Here is a 21,609-nt window from a genome sequence, read left to right as displayed (position 1 = left end):
TAAAATTCCACGCTCCATTCTCAGACATCATATCTTCTACGGTAACAAATTTTGCAGTAGACATATTACCTGCCCCGCCCATTTATCACTCCAGAAGCTACTACTCTTCCCGTTCTTAAGGACCAGATTAGTGTTATCTTTCACGAATTGTCTTGATTTTAGAATTCCAGACCAAAGACTCGTAGATAGATTAGTGTTAATTTTTCTTCGTTTTCACGAATTGTCTTAATTTTTCTTCTTTTCCCCCTAGTGTTATCTTAGGACCTTAGTCATGAATAGGTAGATTAGTTTGTTTTTTTCGTTTCCCTTCTTTGTTTCTTTCAATAGAAGGAACCAGATCAGCGTAACTTACAAATGGTTTTGTGCTTCCAATTAGTGTTTAGTAATTTGTTTATTAGCTTGAAGTGAGGATAGTGGGCCCCACTCAGTTCTTCAAGGTGACGTAAAATCTGTGTAGTGGCAGGAAATCTGCACCCAAGCTAAAGAAATTAACCATCGACCCAAATGAACCAAAAATTTGTAAGAGAGTTTAGAGGGATGCCAAACGGAAAGTGCATGTTCTCGAAAGAAATCGACTCCTGGAAACAAAATTGTTGTTTTTTTCTTCATTAAAACAAACAAGATCTTTTAAGTCATTTGTGGAAATATCTCGGTCAAACTTTGTTTGAAGCAAAACCGTTTTGGTTATGCTCACCAATATTTGCCACACAGTTTGTCACTCAGCACTTTGACTGACTAGCAACAGGTGACGAACTGGACGTCATATATATCAACATCTCATACTCTTAAGATGATCATGTTTATGTCTTCTGCCATGTCCCTTGACTCCCTTCTGTCATTTGTTACTTGCCACAACTTGCACTGTGGAGAGCCATCATGCACCTGCAAAGCTCAAATTGCTCGCTAGTCACTACTGACTTTAGACACTGACAACAGATGAGATCAGTTTTTGGTGACATTCCCTGTTTCACTATTTATTTAAAAGAAAACAAAAAGTGCCCCTCCTTTGGTGCATAGTGTGATGTTCGTCCCTCTTTCATTGCATTCAGTGTTTCAACTAAATAACAAATGTAGACTTTGGTTGCGCTACATGTACCTGTAGAGCTCATTCTCTTGCACACCATTCCTAATAACAAGTAAACACAACTAATAACTGCAGTATTGTTACCAAAAGCAGTAAGCCTCCGAGCAGACGTCCTATCATTTATTAAGGTAGCCAACACAATTTCAGCCATGATTTTATTAGCCTCTGTGCTCGTAAACACATTTCAAACATTGTAGGCTGCTGGGTAGCCTGAATAGCTAATCCTCCCCTTAGTGTGACTCTTATACAGCCCAACCACCATGTTGTAAGTTGCAGAGGATTCATTGAGCATAGACCTTTCACTTAATAAATACCTGGAAAGTTAGCAGGGAGAGAATACGACCATTCCATATTGTAAAAGCAAAGGTTATTGTGATTTAGCACCTTTTCATTTCTGATGTCTTCAGCATCCAAACTGAGAGGAGTCTCCATGGCAAATAGGGTTAGTATTTGAAGCAGATGGTTCTGCCTAATGTCTCCTATAATCCCATAACTGTCGAAGTACATGAACAGACAGAAACATGGAAAATGATCACAGACTACTATTCGGAGAACATAGCCAGTTCAGGCCAGTTCAAAAGCTTGGCTTACCCTCCTTGTCCTTCAGTACCAAAGTCTTCTGAGAAAATAAATTCAACATCTCTTATGGATTGTCTTGACCAAAAGGTTCAAAGATAAGATTGGAGAAAAGAAGAACATAAAGGACTTCCACTAGTTCCTTCCCCAAATGGTGGTCAATTCTGCAAACAAAATGCCACAGTGTGTATACCGAGTGTGTATACTTGGACCTGTCCAGTTGTTTGACGATCAGGGTAAAAAATTCTACCTACCTTGTGTTCATTAGTAGAAGGAATGTATCCAAACCCTCGGGCAATGCGAGGAAAACTACTTCCTGGAGGTACAATCAATTTTGGAAGATTAACATACTCTCCTGTGGCCGGATTGTATATGTAGGTGGGATCAACGCATCAGCGGTGTTTTATACCAAGACAGATCAACCCATTGCATGAATTAACCAAACATTGTTGCGGCGATTTAAAGTGCATTGGAGGATTCTGACCTTTTTTAGTGTCTTCTTATACTCGTACAAGTGATCAGTATTGATCTTATCATTGTACAATCCTCCATAGAAAAGTAGCCCGTGCGGGTTGTCACCTATTGTACAACAAAAAAGGAAGCCCGTGTCCAACTTATCACCATGAGCAGCACTGCCATAAAGTTGGTTAAGCTGGCGGGTAACATGCATATTTTAGAAGAAACTTGTTCTACCATGGAGGAGCTTTAGCAACCCTTTGCATACTAATTTGCACTCCAAAACAGACTCAACTGGTAACCGAGAAAGAATGTCTAACAAGATCTCGTATGGGAGGTTCTTGATGTGTCCTGAAACATTTCAGAAAGAAGATGTCGGTTGATTGTAAAATTAAATTGTTGACAACTTTGATGTTAAAAATTAAAATAATAATAAGAACATCACAATAAAATCACTCCAGAAAACTTCACAAAAACCGAATGCTGGTCTAACAATGGAAAACCATTAAAGATGAGATTGAGAATGTAACGAGTATAAATAGATATCTGTCCTCTGATGAATTTACCTAGTATTAAACTCTCGGGGTTTAATGGATTTGAGGTGTTTCAGGTATGCTCAGCAGTAGAGTTTCGTATATGTTTTATTATTGATAGAGAGAAAAGGATGAAACTGCAAAAAGAAGAATAAAAATTCTATCTTCAAAAATTGAAATATGATCTTACCTGACTTCTTCTTCTGGATTACAACGCCAGATGAAAAATTAGCTCTTCCCATCGTCTGTTGATTTGTGGTTTACTGAGCAGAACGTGAAAATTGGTGAGCAAAAGGCTGCAAATACCCCAAAAAATGAAGGTGTATGCTAAGGTAGAGGTAATTCTTATCGATCTCAATCGTCACAACCAGATGAGACTTTAATAGCAATGAATTACATTGCACATTTCAAGCATCTTTATGAAATAGGACATTGGCATGAACACTTGGAGAATGCAAGTAAAAGATTAGGATTACTAAACCTATAAGCTAAAATTATGCTCTAAATCTAATTTAAGACCCAAGCAACCAAACGGATTTAGATTTGAAACCAGAAAAAGAGGATGCTTATGTACCTGGTGATGGTAGTGGTGACTGATGGTGTTGGTGGTGGTTCAATCGATTGAGAAGTGAATTGAAGACAGCGTTAAACTGTTAATGGTGATTTTGTGGTAGTGGTGGTGGTGAATTTGTCGGAGGTTGAAGGAGGGTGGTGGTTGTCAATCTCCTCCGATGTTCGCTGGTTCTGTTTAATTCGGGTTTCAAGAACGAAAAACTCCACACCCCTACTGTTGTTAAGAAGTGGGAATCTTATAAATACCCTTTGTTTTTATTGATCTTGCACAAATACCCCGAGAGGTATTTTTTTTTTTAGTCAATTTGAGAAAGTTGCTTTCACTTTTTGGAAAGGAAAATGTACAAAACAGTCCTAGTATTAGGACCCGATTCACAAAAACATCCTACTGTTATAAACCATTAACAAAATGATCATACATCCGTTAAAAAGAGAGTTAAGTGGTGATTCACAGTTAAATATGTTAATGAAATTACCTATGTGTCCTTCATATTTATCCCTCCATACACAATTTTAACTTTTGCTTTCATTATAATTTTTTAATGGTGGTGCTATTTGTAGGTGGTGGTGGTGACACTTACATATCGTTACACCGCATTCAGGATCGTAAAACTGCATTAAGGTTCGTTACACTGCATTCAGGATCGTTACACCGCATTCACCCAAAGGCTTCACCACTTCCCCTTCGGGGTTTAGCAAAGATTCTTAAGCTTGAACCACCACCACCAATGCTTCCTCACCACCACTATAACCAATTAGTTAACTAGGAAGGGTATTTTATAAGAGGATATTTTCGGAAAAGATAACACCGTTTTATTCAAAAGTGTTAAATCGGATGAAAAAAGACCATTTTGTAAATGAATTACAAAAGTATGATTATTTTGTGACCGAACTACAAAAAATATGACCATTCTGTAATTGGTCCTTTTGGAAACAACTTGTATAAAATTGCATCCATTTCTGGAAACAACTTGTGTTAATTGCGTCGCGTTCTGAAAGCAACTTGTGCTAGTTGCTTCCACTTTTCAGAAGATAGGGGTATTTTTATAAATTGAATAAGGATATATTTTAAGGAGCGAATTTTCAGGGATGTTTAAATAATGTTCCCGGTTAAGAATCACGTCGATTTCAAATCACTGAGGGTTATTAAGTAATTTAATGGTCTCCTCTTTGATTATTTTTTTTTGAAAAGATTCTGGTTATTTATTAGGCTTCCTAATAGCGCATTTGGATACAAATATGTTTCTGACTTCTGTTTCTCCAAAAATAGAAGTCAGGAGCAAAAACATTTTGTTTCACAAAAAATAAATTTTTCTGCTTCTGGAAATCATTCTGATATTGTTTATCCAAATTAATTTCTGATTTTTTTGCTTCCAAAAACGCGCTATAATTTCTTAGATATTGAAAAAGAAAAATTGATTCGTAAATCTAGGTTGATATTCACACATGACGTAGACCGTGTTACCAAAATCCTAAATTTTCCTCCAATTTAGGACGTAATCATCCTTTATGTACGAGGTGCCATATGACGTGTTAGTGTGACGTGGAGGTCATCCGGAGGCTGTGTGGAGAGCTCTACGAGGCTTTTATAGCCATATATGTCATGTCATGAGAAGAGCAGAGTTTTGGATGAATTCAAGCATGACATAGTAGTTCTTAATATTTCCTTTAAGATAGGAAGAGTGGCGAGGTCGGCTCTGTGAAGAGGTTTAAGGCAAGGTCTGTTCTTAAGAGGCAACCAGGTGGTGGTCAAGTGTTGACCTAGGGTGACCGTCTGTTGATAGATGTGAAGGAGCGTGGGCAGATTTGTAGAGAGCAGTGTAGTCAATATCGGCCGATATGGCCGATATATCGCCGATATTTCGGATATCGGTTTAGCACGATACGATATGAAGGATATCGGGGATACGATATTTTTCTGATAAAATCGGCCGACACTGACGAAACGAGATTTTCTAAAATTAGCCGGTACCGGTCATTTTGTGTAAAGTGTAAGGGTAATCTTGGTTTTTCAGTTCCGGTATAGTTAAATCCCTAAAATTTCATTCGATTGTTTTCAGTCGAACTGTGGAAGAGAAAAGAAAAGGAGATGAAGTGAAAAACAGATCGTGTTCTTCAAATACCTGATTCAGCAAGTCGTGTTCTTCAAATATCATCATTGAGAATCCAATCTAAGGAAGGAACTTTTGATTAGCTGATGTTCTTCATCTAAAAATCTCAGAGACTATTGATTAATTGAAGGTTAGGGTTTTGGACCTTTTGATAATTAGTCTTTTTTTTTTTTGCTTTGATTAATTAAATTCGTCAACATCTTCAAAACCCACTTATTTTTGAGGGTTCATTCTTATTAATAACTTGTACCCACAAATTTCATCTTCAAAACCTATATCAGAAAGAAAAAAAACCCAGTTTTTTCTTCATCAATTAAAGAATTTGAGGTAATAAACCTTCCTAATAGACAATGGAAATTGACAGTTAATGGTCAAATATGGTAATAGACCTTCTTTATTATTGGTTTTTTTTTATTTTGGTTGATTATTAGCTATTTATGTTTTAGGTTATGGCTATGAATTCTTCTAGTGCATCCAATGCAAACACCACAAACAATATATGTGGTTCATTGCCTTCTTCTACGCAAGCTAGGGATCCGGCATGGGAATGGGGTATTTATCCAATATAACAAGAAATTGAATGATAGTGTATTTATCCAATATAACAAGAAATTGCAGCGTCGTTATAAAGAAATTGCAGAATATAATGATGATGGGAAAGCTCGTGACCCTATTTTTCTTGATGAGCATGATGAATGGTTGGATCCACAGAACTTACATGACTTGGCTGTAGAAGGTGATAATGTAACTTTGGATGATTTGCAGATATTCTTGGCGAAGAAAGTCGTCCAGTTGATAGTAGAGGTGCATGTAGCTCTCGAAGCAAGTCTACTTACCCAACCGATTCTGAATATGATGGCTATGATACTGATCAATTGATGTTAGACACTGATAATGGACTACTTGATGGAGCTAATGGAGCTACTGAAGATGATGATATCTATTATTTAGAATAAAATTGTATTATCTCTGTTTAGTTACCATTTTAGTTTGTAAACTTTAGAGTTGGTGAAGTTACTCTCTTGTTTCCGGTTTGAACTTTAAACTTGTTTAATTATCCTTTTAAGTATTGAACTTTAAAGTTATTGAAGTTATTCTTTTGTTTTTTTTGATAAAATTGATGGTATCTATTATATTTTATCCGTAAATGTGTGGAGAAAATGTTTAATATAAAAGTATATTCTCTAAATTTAGAACCGATATTATACCGATATTTCAACGATAATATCCCCGATATAAAATCGTACCAGTGTATCGGTCGCGGCCGAGATGAACCGATATCCGATATTAACTACATTGGTAGAGAGGCTAAGACCTCATTGTACTTCTCCGGTCAGAGGAACAAGCCAAGCCCTTGCCTAATCATAAGAACAAGGTGATTTGAAGAATCTTCTTGGTCTTCTTTGGCGTTCGTTTTTGACTTGTTTTTAGTCTGTTATATATTTCGCAAGGTCTTCCGTCAAGCATATATGGTAGTACCATTGCTTGCATAAGATCTTCTGCCAAGCATATAGTTTCTAGAAGGGGTAAGAAACTTAAAAACGGGTCAAGATACACATGTTAAAAGGGTTGTGTCTAAATAAAAAGATTTGACTCTGCAACCAAAGTGTTCGACAAAATGACTCAGGGAGGAAGGAACTCAACCTGCTGCTCTTACGTGTAGTACTCTGAAAAATTGGTAATGTGTGTCCTGCTTTTCGGCTTAAAAATAGGATGGTGAAATGGAACTGCAGCCCTGATGTTGTTTCTATTCTACGATTATGGGGTTGGTATGTCGATCGTGTCCAGTCTTGGATGGTAAAAATATATTAATTACATGGTCCACCGAAGAACCATAAGATTGAAGTAAGTTATTCAAATGTACATTATTTTGATCAGAAGCTTTTGTAAGTAACTAGAAGGTCTGCATACACTAAGTGAACAATGAGTGGTTCTTTTTAAATATGCGTAGTTCTTTTTAAAGGTTTCCCCGATTTATGTAGATAAGATTTCCGTATAGATTACAAAAAATACTTTTTTCACACACTAGAAATCGCTTTCATTCTCAAATTCAATAATGTACAAATCTCTCGGTCTCAAACTGCACTCAAAATTTATGAAGGTTTCTCAAATTCCTTTCATCATGTAGTTCTCTTTTTCTTACTTTATGTTCAATTAATTGTTTTCTTTTTTTAATTAGAAATACTTATAGGTAGCTTCTGTCTTATATATGAATGATCCGTCTAGTAAAAGTTAATTAGTGTAAAGAGTATCCAGAAATAATTGTACTTTGTTTTGCTTGTCTTTTTTTTTTCTCTGGTTTCTAATGATATCAAACGACTAAGAGGAAAAAGTTTCGGGGGAAATCTGGTAAATTTGTTGTTATTGTTAAAGATCGCCTTTAAAAAACTAGTTTTTTCCTCTACGACTCTATAATTACCGGGGAGAAGCCTCTCTTCTTCACACACTACAAATACCTTTCACTCTCAAATTCCACTACAAATCTTTCTCACTCTCAAATTCCTCCTACAATTTCTGAACATTTTTCGAATTCCGTCTTATCATGTAATTCTTTTTCTCTTACTTTATGTTCAGTTGGGGGAAAATAATTAGTGGTAAACTAAGAAGTACATACCTTTACAGATATCATCATACTGCACCGCTGCAATGCATCCGACCACCTTGAAGCTTGCTCCATTTGGGGAAAAATAATATAAGACATCTCTTGTTCTTATAGAGATTGGGGTTACATAATATTTATCTGATTTATGGACAACATCAACCAAGCGTATTCTTCGATATTTCTTCGAACCCCCTAATACACTATACAAACTTTATCCCGAGAGGTCTGCCATATCAGCTATCCGGTCATATAAGCGATAATACTTTTGTTGTCCAGGACACTAAAAGGACTTACGCGTCACTGTAATATTTGTTTTAACCTCTCTTGGGATAGATTTTCTTAGTTGGGAAATAGAAATGAGTCGTCCATAGGAGAGAACTCATAAAATGGCTCGTCTCCATCTCAACAATTCGTACAAATTAATAGCTTTCCAGGAGTTATGCAGAATTGAGCAAAATATTAAGGAGTTATAATATCTTGTAAAGGTATGTAGAGTCCCAGAAAATTGTAAAAATAAATAGAAATTTGCAGAAATCTAAAGAGTTGTGTAAAAATCTTACATGATGAATACACATATAAAATTTATCACCACCTATTTATTAAAATAACTTCAATTGAAAAAAAAAATGCTTCGAGAAAAGCAACTCAATTAAGAAATTTTATTATTATCTGACATCTTTCTTTTATTAAGTAAAAAATGCAATAAGTAGAAATAATAAAAAATAATTAGTATTCCATATTCTTACATAACATTTAAAAGAAAGAAATATTTATTCATAATCATCTGATCTATACACATCCATGATATGGGTTTCATAGGTTGTATAACTATGACATAAAATAAAAAGAATAAAAAATATTATTAATTTCTTGGAAGTCTCCCGAAATATTAAATATTTTCCAAGACTTTCATTAAGGAAAATATATTCACAAAAGTCTCCCAAAGTCTTGAAAATATGTACGTATGCAAAGTTTTTGACTTTTTAACAATGACAAATAATACAAACTTTAGAAAACCTTTTTGCAATCTATAACCAATAACATTTAGAAAACCTTTTTACAATCTATAACCAATAACATAAACTTTGAAAGAGATTCTAAAAAGTAGACAACCAAAAACACAATACTTTCGAAATCCATGAAGTCTTTGAATATCATTAAAAGCTATTGAGAAAACCATTTTTTTTCTTTTTAATTAGAAAAAACTCATATGTAGATTAAATAGATGATCCATTTAGCGAAATTAGTGTAAAGAGAAATTGACACGGGATTTGAGATTCCTTGAATATCACCCGAGAAATTATCAAAAGAGAAGTTGATACCATCCACTCAGTACTCAATTTTTATCATATATATAAATCTACAAAAGAAAGGAAGTATAGTTGAAAGTTCTTTTTTTTTTGATCGATTATATAGCTGAAAGTTCTCATAGCTTCTTTTATAAGAGGAGCAATAGCTTCCCGACTCTTCTCTATGGCTCGACATCTGGATGCTCAGATAAATCAAGCTTACTTTCTCAATAATAATTATGCTTGTATGGTTAGTTTTTAAGCAATGTTAAACTTGAATCCACAATATAAAATTAAGGAGGAAAAACTTGAGGGTTACAATTGCGACAAGTGAGTATAAGGTGTCCAAGAAAAATAGTGCTTTGTTTTGCTTTTGCTTATCATTCTTTCTAGTTTCTCATAATGATACCGATCGACTAAGAGGAGGAATTCGTCAGAATCTTTTTTTTATTCGCGTTTGTTAAAATATGTTTTCCTTTTCTAATAACAACATCATGTAATTTTCTTTGTCTTACTTTATGTTCAATTAATTGTTCTTTTTTCAATAAGAAAAACTTATAATTAGCTTAGATAGCAATGAGCAGTTTAGCAAAATTTAATGTAAAGAGAAATAATGGTGTTGTTTTGTTGTTATTAAATTTTGTTGTTTCATTCATCGTATCTAAAAATTGGGTAGGTCGGATCGAATTGTTGATTTGCTTATCTTTTTTTATAGGGTTTTTTGTGTTGATTTTGTATGAATGTAAGCATTTAAGTTTCTACATGAAGTTTTTCTCTAAACATTGTTTCCAACTGGCAATTTATTTCGATTTTGTGGGTCAGAAATAAATCGGCATGAATAAGTTCGACTTTTTTTACACTTTATCATGCGGAAATTGAATTCCATCTGAACCAGACTAGAAACTTAAATAAAACATAAGAGAACAAGAAATATAATATAGAAAAAATCATATGTATGATAAAGATTTGATTAATCAGAGGAATTTGGAATCACCGAATTCCACTGACTAGATAAATATGATATCTGAGATGTTCAACCCTTAAATCCTTAGTTTCAACTTTTTACATACATTAGGAATTTGATTGAAATATAAAACTATGATACAGACAATAAAATCAAGAGTACAACACCAACCATGGATTCTAGATATACTTTCGACGTAGATGTTATTTTTTTCTCCACTGGACACTTCTCGAATGTTTCGTCTATAAAATTAGAAATCAAGTGCTTGGGTTTAAGATCATTATATTTAACAACGATAAAAAAATTATTCAGATTATTCACCTGTCATATTTCAACAAATATGAATTACCATTGCTCAACAGTTACTAGAAAACTTTTAGGATGTTGATTTTAATTTGTTGGTATATTTATGTATATCTTTAGTTTAATGGAAAAATAACCTCACGTATAATAGTTTTTATTCATTTAAAGGTTTGGTAATGAATTCAATGATCAATACTTTTATATATTGGATTGCATTGGGTATAAAAAAAAGTCAATATTAAATGATACTTTTCCTTATGTACAGTCAAACTTCGTTCGTTTATTTTTGTACACATGTATCATCCATTAATTCATTTTTTAAACTCTTGTAACAATTCTACAAAATATTTTATTGGAATCATCTTTTATTGCACATATATGATTCATTTATATATAATTTCTATTGTAGTTATGTTACTAAAAAAGTTATATAAGTGAAGAAAACAAATACCATTTACAAGACATTTTTAATAACATAACCGCAAAAGAAATTAAATCAATTCAAATATATATATATATATATATATATACTAGGTATCATCCCGACCTACGTGTTGTAATATTAAGATTGCGGTAAATACGGATTCGATGCTCGGACTTGAAAAGATTTTTAAAACAAAAATATATACACAATATGTCACAAGATCAAGAGGAACCAGGACTCAGGATTCCAATGTGTTTCATATTCAAGTGGCTCAGAAAATAATTCTAGGCGATTATAGCTCAAAATAAAACAAGTATTAACTCTATCTTTGCCAAATTAGATTCCATAAAATATTACTTGTATATGATAAGCATGGAACATCAAGAATCCCTAGGACTAAGCATGTTCCATCAAACAAAATCACAAGTAATTAATTGAAATCATAAATCAATTAAAATCGGTGCAAAAAGTGAATTAAGAATTATTTAAATAACCACATGGCTGAAAAACAGCTTCCTCCATCATCCCAGTATTGGGGTTTAGCTACTCATAATAATCATGTTCTTAAAATACATACTTGATGCTCAAAATATGATTAAAAGAGTGAAAAATATAATACAGTGAAACTACGACCCTCTTTAAGCGTCCAGAGAAGAACGATAGAATACCACTGCTGTAAAAACGATACCTCACGGCTGCTGTTGACGCTGCTGTTTTAAGACCCTCGGACGCTAGTCGTTGACACTGTTGATAAACGACTGTCTATGCTGGTGTGTTCTTCGTGTTCTTCGAGCTTTGTTAATGGCAGCAGCAGCAGCAGCAGGTACAATTCCTGCAACTCCTCCTGCGCCTCTCTGCTGGCCTCCCAATCGACCCCTAACTCTTGATAAAACTTTCTCTCACTTCCCACCAGCCTTTATATACCAATAGGGTCCAAATAACTCGATTAAATCCGAGTTTATCTCCCTTTTTTCTTCACGTGCAGTTGAGAGAGAAATCTCTTTTCTGTTGCTTTGTACGCGTCTTCTGGCAATTTCTTACGCTCCAAAATTCTCCTAATCCTTAAACAAGACTAGATACACTTTACTTCAACGTAAAACTCTCCCAGAATCTCTAAATATATTTGAAAACTTCACAGAGAACACATATTCTGTTTGGACTTTGATCGCTTCTCACGGACATTCCAGCCCAATTCGATCAGCCCAATCACTTGCATAGGGTCTGTTTAGGTCTAACAGGATTATCCCAACTGATTTCCGGTGTTTAATCGCATTAAAACTCCTCCAATAATCGAACCAAAATCTGCCAGACGATGCATGCATTTTCCCGCCAAAATTTGCTTTTAAATTTGAGAAGTTGACCTCCCCTTATCTGTTGCTGGTCTCCCTTTAGCAGCTGCCTGGAAATGGGTCACCCCTTAGTAATTAGGTTACCCCTTATCCAAAATCAAGGATCCGTATAGCAAGTGTCCTCTGGGGCATTTTCCGCACTTTTTCCGGGGTTCCTCCGGGGTATTTCTGGGGTACTTCCGGTACACTTCTGGGGCGCTTCCGGTACTCTATCAACGGAGGTCCAAACGCCGCATTTTCAGCCAATTTCGCTGCAAATCCTTATTCTTCTAAAAACACCTACAAATAAATAAAATAACCAAATAAGTACAAAATTGAGCACTAACAATATATACAAATGAGCTATATTAGACACATAAATGCGTCTATCACTACGGTCTTGGATCAACCTCTTCCCTCAATTGTTGTACGGTTTTTTTGCCAGTCGATTTGTGTTGCATGGCCTTTTTATTTGTCCATGATTTAGGTATTTGTTTAGAAAAGATAAATTAAACATCATGAATTTTATAGCGTAATAAAGTTAATACCATAGAAAATCGTTTTGACATTTGTATAATTGAAAATTGTTACATTATGTTAGAGCATTTCTCGGTTGAACCCCACCAAGCTTTGATATGTCAAGGTTGGTTGTCATGTTTTAATATTAAAGCTTATAAGTCGCTTGATTATATTACTAGAGTCAACTTTGTTAGGTTAGACTAGGAAGTCTATAAATATTGAGACATACAAGTATTACGCTGAAGAATTGAAGATTCCGTACACATATCGACATCAACGATAACATCATCCTTCCACTTGAGGTTAGTAATACATGAACTTGTTTCCATTTTTATATCGTAAGCTTTCAAGTCGTTTCTGATTGAAAACGTGACATGCAAAGTTATATATATATATATATGAAACTCTAGTATATTAGACTTGATCATCATATTATGATCAAAGTGTCAAGGAAATATATATATATATATATATAAATAGTGATAAGTGCTTTATATTGGTATATTGATTCACGAAGTACAATGCTTATCTTTTGAACTTCGGAATAGCCACATCAACATAATCTCTGTAACTCGTTACTAGATTATGTACTGAATATAGGTTTGCTTTCATACCTAGAAAACTATGTATAATTAGATGATTTTAAGTAAATAGACCTATGAAACTTTTTTGCAGTCGAAAGGAAATCAAGAGGATTGATGGTCCGGTTTTCATTGAAGATCTTAAGGTTGGAATTAAGGTAGAACCGATCCAAGCTTATGTTGGGAGTCAATGTAGAACCGATCCCTACCTATATTGCGAGTCATGGTAGTTACAATCCTAACTTGTATTAGGAGTCATTGTAGAACCGGTCCCAATAGGAAAAACTGATTTCTCTAAGTCAGGTACACTTTAGGGTTTGTGATTTGGAGATTCGATTTGAAAAATTGGAAAGTTCGAGATGTCGACATAATGAGTAATTTGAACATGTGCCGATATCTTATTTCTTAATTTTTCAGAGATATTCCTTGATACTCAAGGTGAGATCCCAAACCAAAATTATAGAGAATCTTTTAGAAATTTTATAAATTCATATTATTTGTTTTACCAGCAATCAGAACATATCTCTAGAAAGATATATTTGTTAAGTGTTAGCTAATATTGAGTTTCCATCAAGATTTTGATTATACAGTTGATATTGGTTGGAATTAGACAAAATCGAATTTAGGCGCTTTATTGCATATTTTAAGAATATTTTCGGTTATGAAAATTTCTTGGTGTCGAAACTACCTTGGTCTATAAATAGTGAAGTTTGTTCTTCTAACAAACTTATCCTGATCCATGAAAACTTCACCTTTGTTGTTTCTGGTGTAGCCGACTAATAGTATTCTCGTATCACTATCTTGGAGAAGAGAGTAACCTAATTAGGCGAAATCTCTTACGTACACTAGTTTAAAGACTTATTTTGGATCAAAAAGAGTCTGCTAGTACCATTGGTGGGAAACTAGAATTGCATTGTTATTTTAGTTTTCAATTATTGATTTGATTGATTAACGGTTGTTAACTCTTGATTGCACCTAGTTTTATTTTTCTTGAGAGCCTTCTCTTCTGACGTAAGGTCACTCAAACTTGATAAAGGGATTAACGTTGACTTGTGATCATCCATTGTTAACATACTACATTCTGTGCATGATCGATCATAAGTCAGGAATCAAGTTTTTTATTGTTAAGGTACAAAAGACTATTGAAGATTTGAAGACAAAAATATTTTTCTTATTAATTTCGTATCTTTGTGATTTGCTTCATGCACAAACTTGATCGGATGGGATCCTCCCAGATATACTTTATCTTTTGATATGCTTGTTATTGTTAATCTCATTTAGATCGACAAGATATTATTTGGTAGTACTCTTGAATATCTGAATATGGTAGTTTTGTTTGACTCGATATGGTTAACTTGTTTAATCCAGATCTTGGAAAATATAAACCCAAAAAAGGATTTTAATTGATTTTAAACAGAAAATCCTTTGTCACACTCAACATACATATCTCTGATTGATTTCTACAGATAGGAGAGTGGTTACCAAACAGATTAGTCATTTACTGTTTGGAAGACGATCGAAAGGCTGATCAGTGCTTAAAGTCTTCAGAGAGGCTAAAGCAACTTAGATAGTGGACTCTATCTTAGGATTCATGTGCGATTGCCATATTGATTGTAAGCACAGGGAAATTGAGGAAACTAGGTAACTAAGGGTAGTTTACTTGGTCTCAACTATAAGAAGTTGGTAGTGTCTTTGTATATCAGCTTAATTCTGGGAGTATTCAAAACTGGACTAGGTCCTTGGGTTTTTCTGTATTTACAGCTTTCACGTTAATAAAATCTTGTTGCCTTTTTTTAGTTTACTTTTCGTATTATTATTTGTTTAAGTTACAATTAAAGTAATTGCACTTGTATACGTTAATCCCAAACACTTGGGTTGATCCCAATAGTTTAAGGTTCGGTTTCGAACTAGAAACTATATACCAAGTGTATACCTTGTGGCTGCTATTTTCTTGACAGTTTCTGTCTATATTATATCACGCGAGGTATTTGACTTATAGGTTGATATCGAAAAGATTGTCGTGTACTTGGTTCCCTCATCATTTCAATTGGTATCAGAGTAGGCAAACACGAAAAAGATCCAACAATCTGTGTTTGGTGCAATCCAACCTATAAGTTTGGAAACTAAAACAGTTAATGAAGAACCTAATGATTCTGTTAACGTAACTCAATATAATGGAAGTCCATAAGTTGATATGTTATTACATCTACATCTCCTTCTAGAGATAAGGTTGTAAACAACTTTTTATCTGATTCTGATGCCAAAATAAATGTTGAAAAAGAGTTGGTCAAACTCCTAAAGCTTATTAGTCTTCTGTCTACCGAGGTTATTGCAAATAGAAGCTAATACTCTTAGACAAGAGATCATAGAAAATGATATGCAACTTACTCGATTAGTCGAAAAATTCTTAATGCTCTCACTCAACAACAAGAGCTTCAAGATAAGATACTGACTAATGCATGTAATTTATTCAGATGAAGAAACAAAAAGTACTTGCACGAATTTATCAGACTGTGATAATAAGCCTTGTTTTGTCACATCTGAAACAAATTATGATTCTCACTGTAAAGGTTTATCACCTATTATAACCATGAAATCAGAAAAAGATATTGGAATTCTTCTACCTACTGCTACTGATCACTCGAATTATGATTCAAAGGAAATTAATAATCGATCTCGATGGAAAGATCATAAAGAATATAGCTTACAGTCTATTGACAAGAAACTGGTGTTATATCAAAATACTCTTGTAAAAGTGTTGAAAGAAGTATTTTATCATATGTATATGAAAGACGATTCAGCGGTAGACAAAGTATCCGCATCTCATACTAATCTCATTGAATCCAAATACTATGAAAAAGGGGTTGACAACCACTTCTGGAGAAAAGGTTCCTCTACATTCATGTCAGAATTTTCATGGCCCACATGAAGGGTTATCACCCGTAAGGAGTATCCAACAGAAAGGGAAAGAGAAATTTTATGCCAATAAGAAAATCAATCAAAAACAAATTTCAACCAATTCTGTGTTTTTTGATGAAAGAACTGAGGTCTGTCATAAGGAAATCCTTAGAATGAGAAAATCTTATAAACATCTCGTAGACAGAATAAAAAGAGATTTTAAAATCCTATATATGTTTTATATCAGTTCATCTATTTCTTGTGATCCTACTTGTATCATCTCAACAAAAGATCACAGTAAAAGGAGAAATGATTTTGGGCATAAATCCTCAAAGGAAAACATGAACAAAGGATCTGATATCCGTAGTAAGCTTGATAAAGCTTACTCCGATACAACCTAGTTGTATTGTGAGTGTTCCCCCTCATCGATTTTGTACATGAAGCACATGAAACAAGGGAACAAACTGTGTGTTTTTATCAGATAAGTATGACTTATAATGGATGACTGCGAGTCCATAATGTCTAAGTTCATGTTAATACCGATTTTTCGGTTTTTAGGGTTTTAAAATTTTAGTTTAAAAAATTGTTACCTTATGGAAAATATATTCTTCCTTACTACGAGACTTTGGACAAAGGTTATATCCTTGAATCGTGGAAAGAAAAATATATATAAATACTTTTGAATATGTGAGGAAACTCATCTGCTATTTTCGGCCCGAAAATATTTTATTCGTAACTTAAGAAAATTTCCCTCTATAAATATTGAGAAACCTTGGTGAATTTCTATTTAAGGTTTTGAGCATGCATATGCAACTTGCAGTTTACAAAGGCAAATAAGGAGGAAGCTCAAAAAGTTGAGAGTTGCCAATGGATCAATATAGAAAGCAAAAAGAAGATTGTCTCGAAAAACATGTCTGATTATGATTCCGATAGTTCAAAAGGATCTCTAGAGGTGTATTGCCTACTTGCTTTTGATTTTCAAGATCCGAAGATAACCAAATGGATTCCTACTGATAGTATGGTTGATTTCATCACTAGTTTCAAAGAACTAAGAACCAATCTCATCATATCGATCCGGAATCAAGACTGGATATAAGACAGAATTAAGGAAACTATCCCATATCTTGCACAGATGAAAGAACAAGTTAAGAAACTTGAAAAATAAGAGATGGTTGCTGAAAAGTCTCGTGAAACATGTTTCAAGAGTTTGAACACCGAAGAAACCTCAGTGAACAGCCAAAAGCACTTTAAAGATTAAGATAGGTGATGTTATACTTAATCTTATAACAAAATCTCAATTGTTGATCTATTTCAATTCTTATATAAGGTCTATTGACAACTATCAATAATAATTTAAATTTTTAGTCGTGTTATGATTGATAGTTTGTGCATCTTGCGATTATTTCATTGCTTTCGGTTTATGAGATATTGTTTCGGTTTTGGTCAAACCCTACTATTTCCAATAACGTATTATGTATATCTCTTATGATGTTGTGACTCTTTGATATAAGCAGGTTTCGGATCTAACCATGTGGGATGCTTTTATCAAATGATCGTAAGTAGATATGATTAAACTCATATGTGAAGTCAAGATTCTACTATTATCAATTTATGTTTCATAAATTTGTATGTAGTATACACTTATGGTCTGTTGTTGGGGTAGAGGTGTATGATTTTTCTTTTTTGTACATAGGTGGCCAGTTTAAAGGTGTAGTGATTCTTACCACAGTGCCTAAAAATGGTTACATAGAATGGCATTTTCACACTTCAAACTCCAACTCAATCTCTGATATATTATTCCAAAAATACATAGTAATAGCCCAAGAAGGTGTTCCTGTCGACAATTATCAGTCAATAATTTAATCGACCAAGCAAAAAGGAAAAAAAATCTGTAGTTTCCAATAAATTTGGGTGTTTTCTTCTACCAATATTGATTTGTCTCAATGCAAACAGTGGTCAAAAGTTGCCCCTTGTATATTTTGTGGTGGCTCAACATCGATCACGTCCATTTATAATTAACGGATCATCCGAAACATTATAACAAAGATAAAAACTAAGCGCTCAAAAGTGTAGCCAAAAAAATCCAAAGACATTTGAAGTAACATCAAAGTAACAATATTCAGTGTTACGTGGTTGTCTGCTATAATGAGGCAATTCCAGTTACTTGATTAGCCAGATAACTTTTTCCTTCGACATGGCATTGTTAATTAACACTCTGAACTATTTTCTCACTACTTATCATTTTTCAGCGGTTTCCCTGCTTTAGATGTTTTGCAAATAGTCACACCAATAAACAGAGCCAAGTTGAAACAAGAAAATGTTGGAACATCTGGATCCAAATAGGCCAAAACAAAGAAGATTCCCATGCCTACCAAAGAGACCCACTTGGCTAAAGTTGATCTTCTATGAATAATCAAATCCATGTAGGAACCCAAAAGTTAGTTGCCTGCCGTTTCATGATGTTTTTTACTCCGCAAACATAATCGACACAATGCAAGTAGTTTGTGAGTCTTAAACATTATCTACTCAACATTTTGAACGACCACCAATACTCCTTGGACCTGCAAAAAAAACTTATGTCTTTGTTCCTAACCTTAGAAAAATGGCAGAATCAAAATATTTGAAGGACAACTAATAATACCGTGAAGGCAGGAGTCCTCAACTCCTAGATACTCATTGATTGCCCCAATGCATGGTACATTGGGTCCCTTTGACATGAGAAGGCAGGAGTCCTCAACTCGACTCCTAGATACTCATTGATTGCCCCAATGCATAGTACATTGGGTCCCTTTGACATGAGACGCTTGTTGATGGTCTTTCAGTTCCCTCCACTCTGAATGCCTAATGGTGAGGTACTTCGGCTTACAGGCATAATTAGAGACGCAACATTAATAGTTCTGAACTATTTAAGACTCTGAAAATTTATGTTTTTCAGAGTACAGGCAATATGATGAGCTATGGATTAATTATAAATTTTAAGCATATCAGGGGTCTCAGATGCCAGTGGCTACAAAGATCACCCATGTCAAGCAAGACGAAACAAATTGGTATATAAGCAATCACCCAGTTTGTATTTCAGGTAAAAAACCTCAAGAAATTAAGCAACAAAAACAGAAGTGTTATTTTTTTCTTTTTCATAGTCAATTACGAAAAATAAAGGACAACCAACCTGGATGAAGCCTAAAAGATAACACAGAGTAAACTGCAACCCATCAGACCAATCTGCAGTAGAATTTTAGGAATATGCTTACATGTAAGCGCAAATTAAAAGAAAATCTGTATTAGTGAAACTATATCGAGGAATGTCACCAGCCGAGGAAAAGGAACTCACCAACGATTTACAGTGAGTCGGTGGCTGTGGAATGGAATCCTTCTTCTTGATCCTCTTCAGAGAAACCATTGTGTTTGTTCCATGCTTTCCGGCTGTAATGACACTTTCTAGTCACCCCCTAAAAGCTGAACCAACCTGCATTATCCCAATAATAAGTTAGGGCAGCTATTAAGTTATTACTAAGATAGAAAAAAGACCATTATTATGTGCAGAATTTGGTTATCAATGAAGCATGTAGAGAAGAGAAAAACTGTCATTTTGGTACGCCATCTTTGGCATGGATATTTCCGATTCCAACCCTTAAATTTTTAGTAACGCAAGTATTTGTCCCGAAATTGCCATTTTGATGTAGTTTGTACATGGACCTTAGAAACATTTTCTCTTCCGGGTGAAAAACATCAATGAACCAATTTTCAAAGATACTGACAAGCAAAATGTAGGATCACGTTCATAGTTCTTCAAAGTAACAACAAACAAAATTAAAAACTTGTGGTCGAAATGCTCCTTAGACAAAACCATGTTAACCATGAACTTCCTTGTTTGGGTTGTCATAACTCATGTATTCTCCAAGATTACGAGAATCGTAATAACAAAAAATTGCATAACATCAAGAGATAATGATCCATACTATCACTAAGAAAATCACAGAAATTGAAAGGAAAATCACCGTTTATTCATTTCTTTAGCAGGTTAAAAGAAAAGGACTTAATGTACATTGACCAATTCAGACTTATCTCATCAACTTCACTTCCAGCGCAAACGTTTTAATACAGGAAGACTACCTTTTATTTTTGTTTGAAGCAGGAAGACTACCTATTAAGCAGTTATTATATATATCCAATTTTATGAATTTTCAACTATCGACCATTTTTATGAATTCCACAATGGACTAATATCTATAGCGTTCAAATTTAAGCTTCATAAGTTTCAAGGAAATGAAAAGGATGGACGGGTATCTACATGAATCTCAAATCGATCTTCTGTACATGCATAGTTAGGCTGGGGAAGCAATTCGTCAAGAATAACTTCTTCTGACCTCCTAACTTTATAAATCAGAGTGAAACAACGTCTAGACTACAGAAAAAGAAATCTTGGTGGTTCAATATGGCACCTAATAGTGATTACTTGAATGGATGATTTTGCCGCAACCAGAAAAATATCCACAAATTCGATGACAATGAATACAACCCAGATTAAGAAACACAAAATTGGAACAACCAAAGACGGTATTTCAGTGTTGATTTGGATGATTTACCTGAGATGGATGCTGGTTTTTAAGAAATGTCCTCTACCAACAAAAATCTGCAAAAACACATCAAAATTTTCAGAAAAATCAATCGAAATAACAACTAAATCAACTAAGAAAACCTAATAAATCAAAAACGCATGGTCTGAAAAGAAATTGAAAACCTTTGGAAGATAAACTCTTCCCTCCTTTGAGGTTTATGTAGTGGGAGCTTCAGGGATTGATTAGCAGACTTAATGGAGCCGTTAATGGGGATCTTTTTTATTCGTAACGTATAATGGGAAATCGATTAGCAGAAACTATGTTGCTGGTGATGGGAGCTTTCACTGTGTAACGCTTGAAAATTGAAGGGAGAAGAAGTCGAGTTAAAACTGTAAATCTGACCAACTGCGGGGAGGAATGAAACACCTAAATTCCTAATAATTGTTTTGTAACGGAAGCGGAGAATAAGTGCAGCAGTGATTGGGGACGTCGGATTGAGGCTTAAAAGATAGGTTCATTCTGGGCCACGATTTATCTTTTGCATTTTCAGACGAATGAGAGCCGTCGACTGTTGGAAAAGGCGTATGCAGAGTCATCCGATCAAACAAAATATATTTGTTTTTGTAGGATAGATATAAGTTTTGATTTTAGCTTGTTGCATTAGCAACTTAAAAACTAAGATTTTGTCGACCTTTCTATGATAAAGGTTGTTCTTTTTGTTATTCTTTTGTTTTACGGGGAACAACAATTTACAGGAGGATAATTTTATATTAAACATGTGTTTAAACATCATATTTTTGTGGGTAAAG

The 21,609-nt window shown here is 34.3% G+C and overlaps 2 long non-coding RNA genes across 3 annotated transcripts; both read right to left on the bottom strand.

The window, feature by feature from the left end:
- Positions 1-646: 646 nt before the first annotated feature.
- On the bottom strand, positions 647-3,421 carry LOC113274406. Its single transcript, XR_003323002.1, has 3 exons — positions 3,224-3,421; positions 2,840-2,912; positions 647-2,467 (listed from the first exon to the last, which is right to left on the bottom strand). It is a non-coding gene; the product is annotated as an uncharacterized LOC113274406 (long non-coding RNA).
- A 14,890-nt stretch (positions 3,422-18,311) lies between these two features.
- On the bottom strand, positions 18,312-21,246 carry LOC113271696. Of its 2 annotated transcripts, XR_003322280.1 has the most exons (6): positions 20,983-21,246; positions 20,828-20,874; positions 19,573-19,707; positions 19,411-19,463; positions 18,883-19,102; positions 18,312-18,802 (listed from the first exon to the last, which is right to left on the bottom strand). It is a non-coding gene; the product is annotated as an uncharacterized LOC113271696 (long non-coding RNA). The 2 variants fall into 2 exon arrangements; XR_003322279.1 differs by having other exon boundaries at positions 18,883-19,463.
- Positions 21,247-21,609: the final 363 nt, after the last annotated feature.

The sequence above is a fragment of the Papaver somniferum genome, chromosome 4 (assembly GCF_003573695.1).
Source record: "Papaver somniferum cultivar HN1 chromosome 4, ASM357369v1, whole genome shotgun sequence".
Lineage (NCBI taxonomy): Eukaryota > Viridiplantae > Streptophyta > Magnoliopsida > Ranunculales > Papaveraceae > Papaver > Papaver somniferum.
This window is presented reverse-complemented; position numbering and strand designations above follow the sequence as displayed.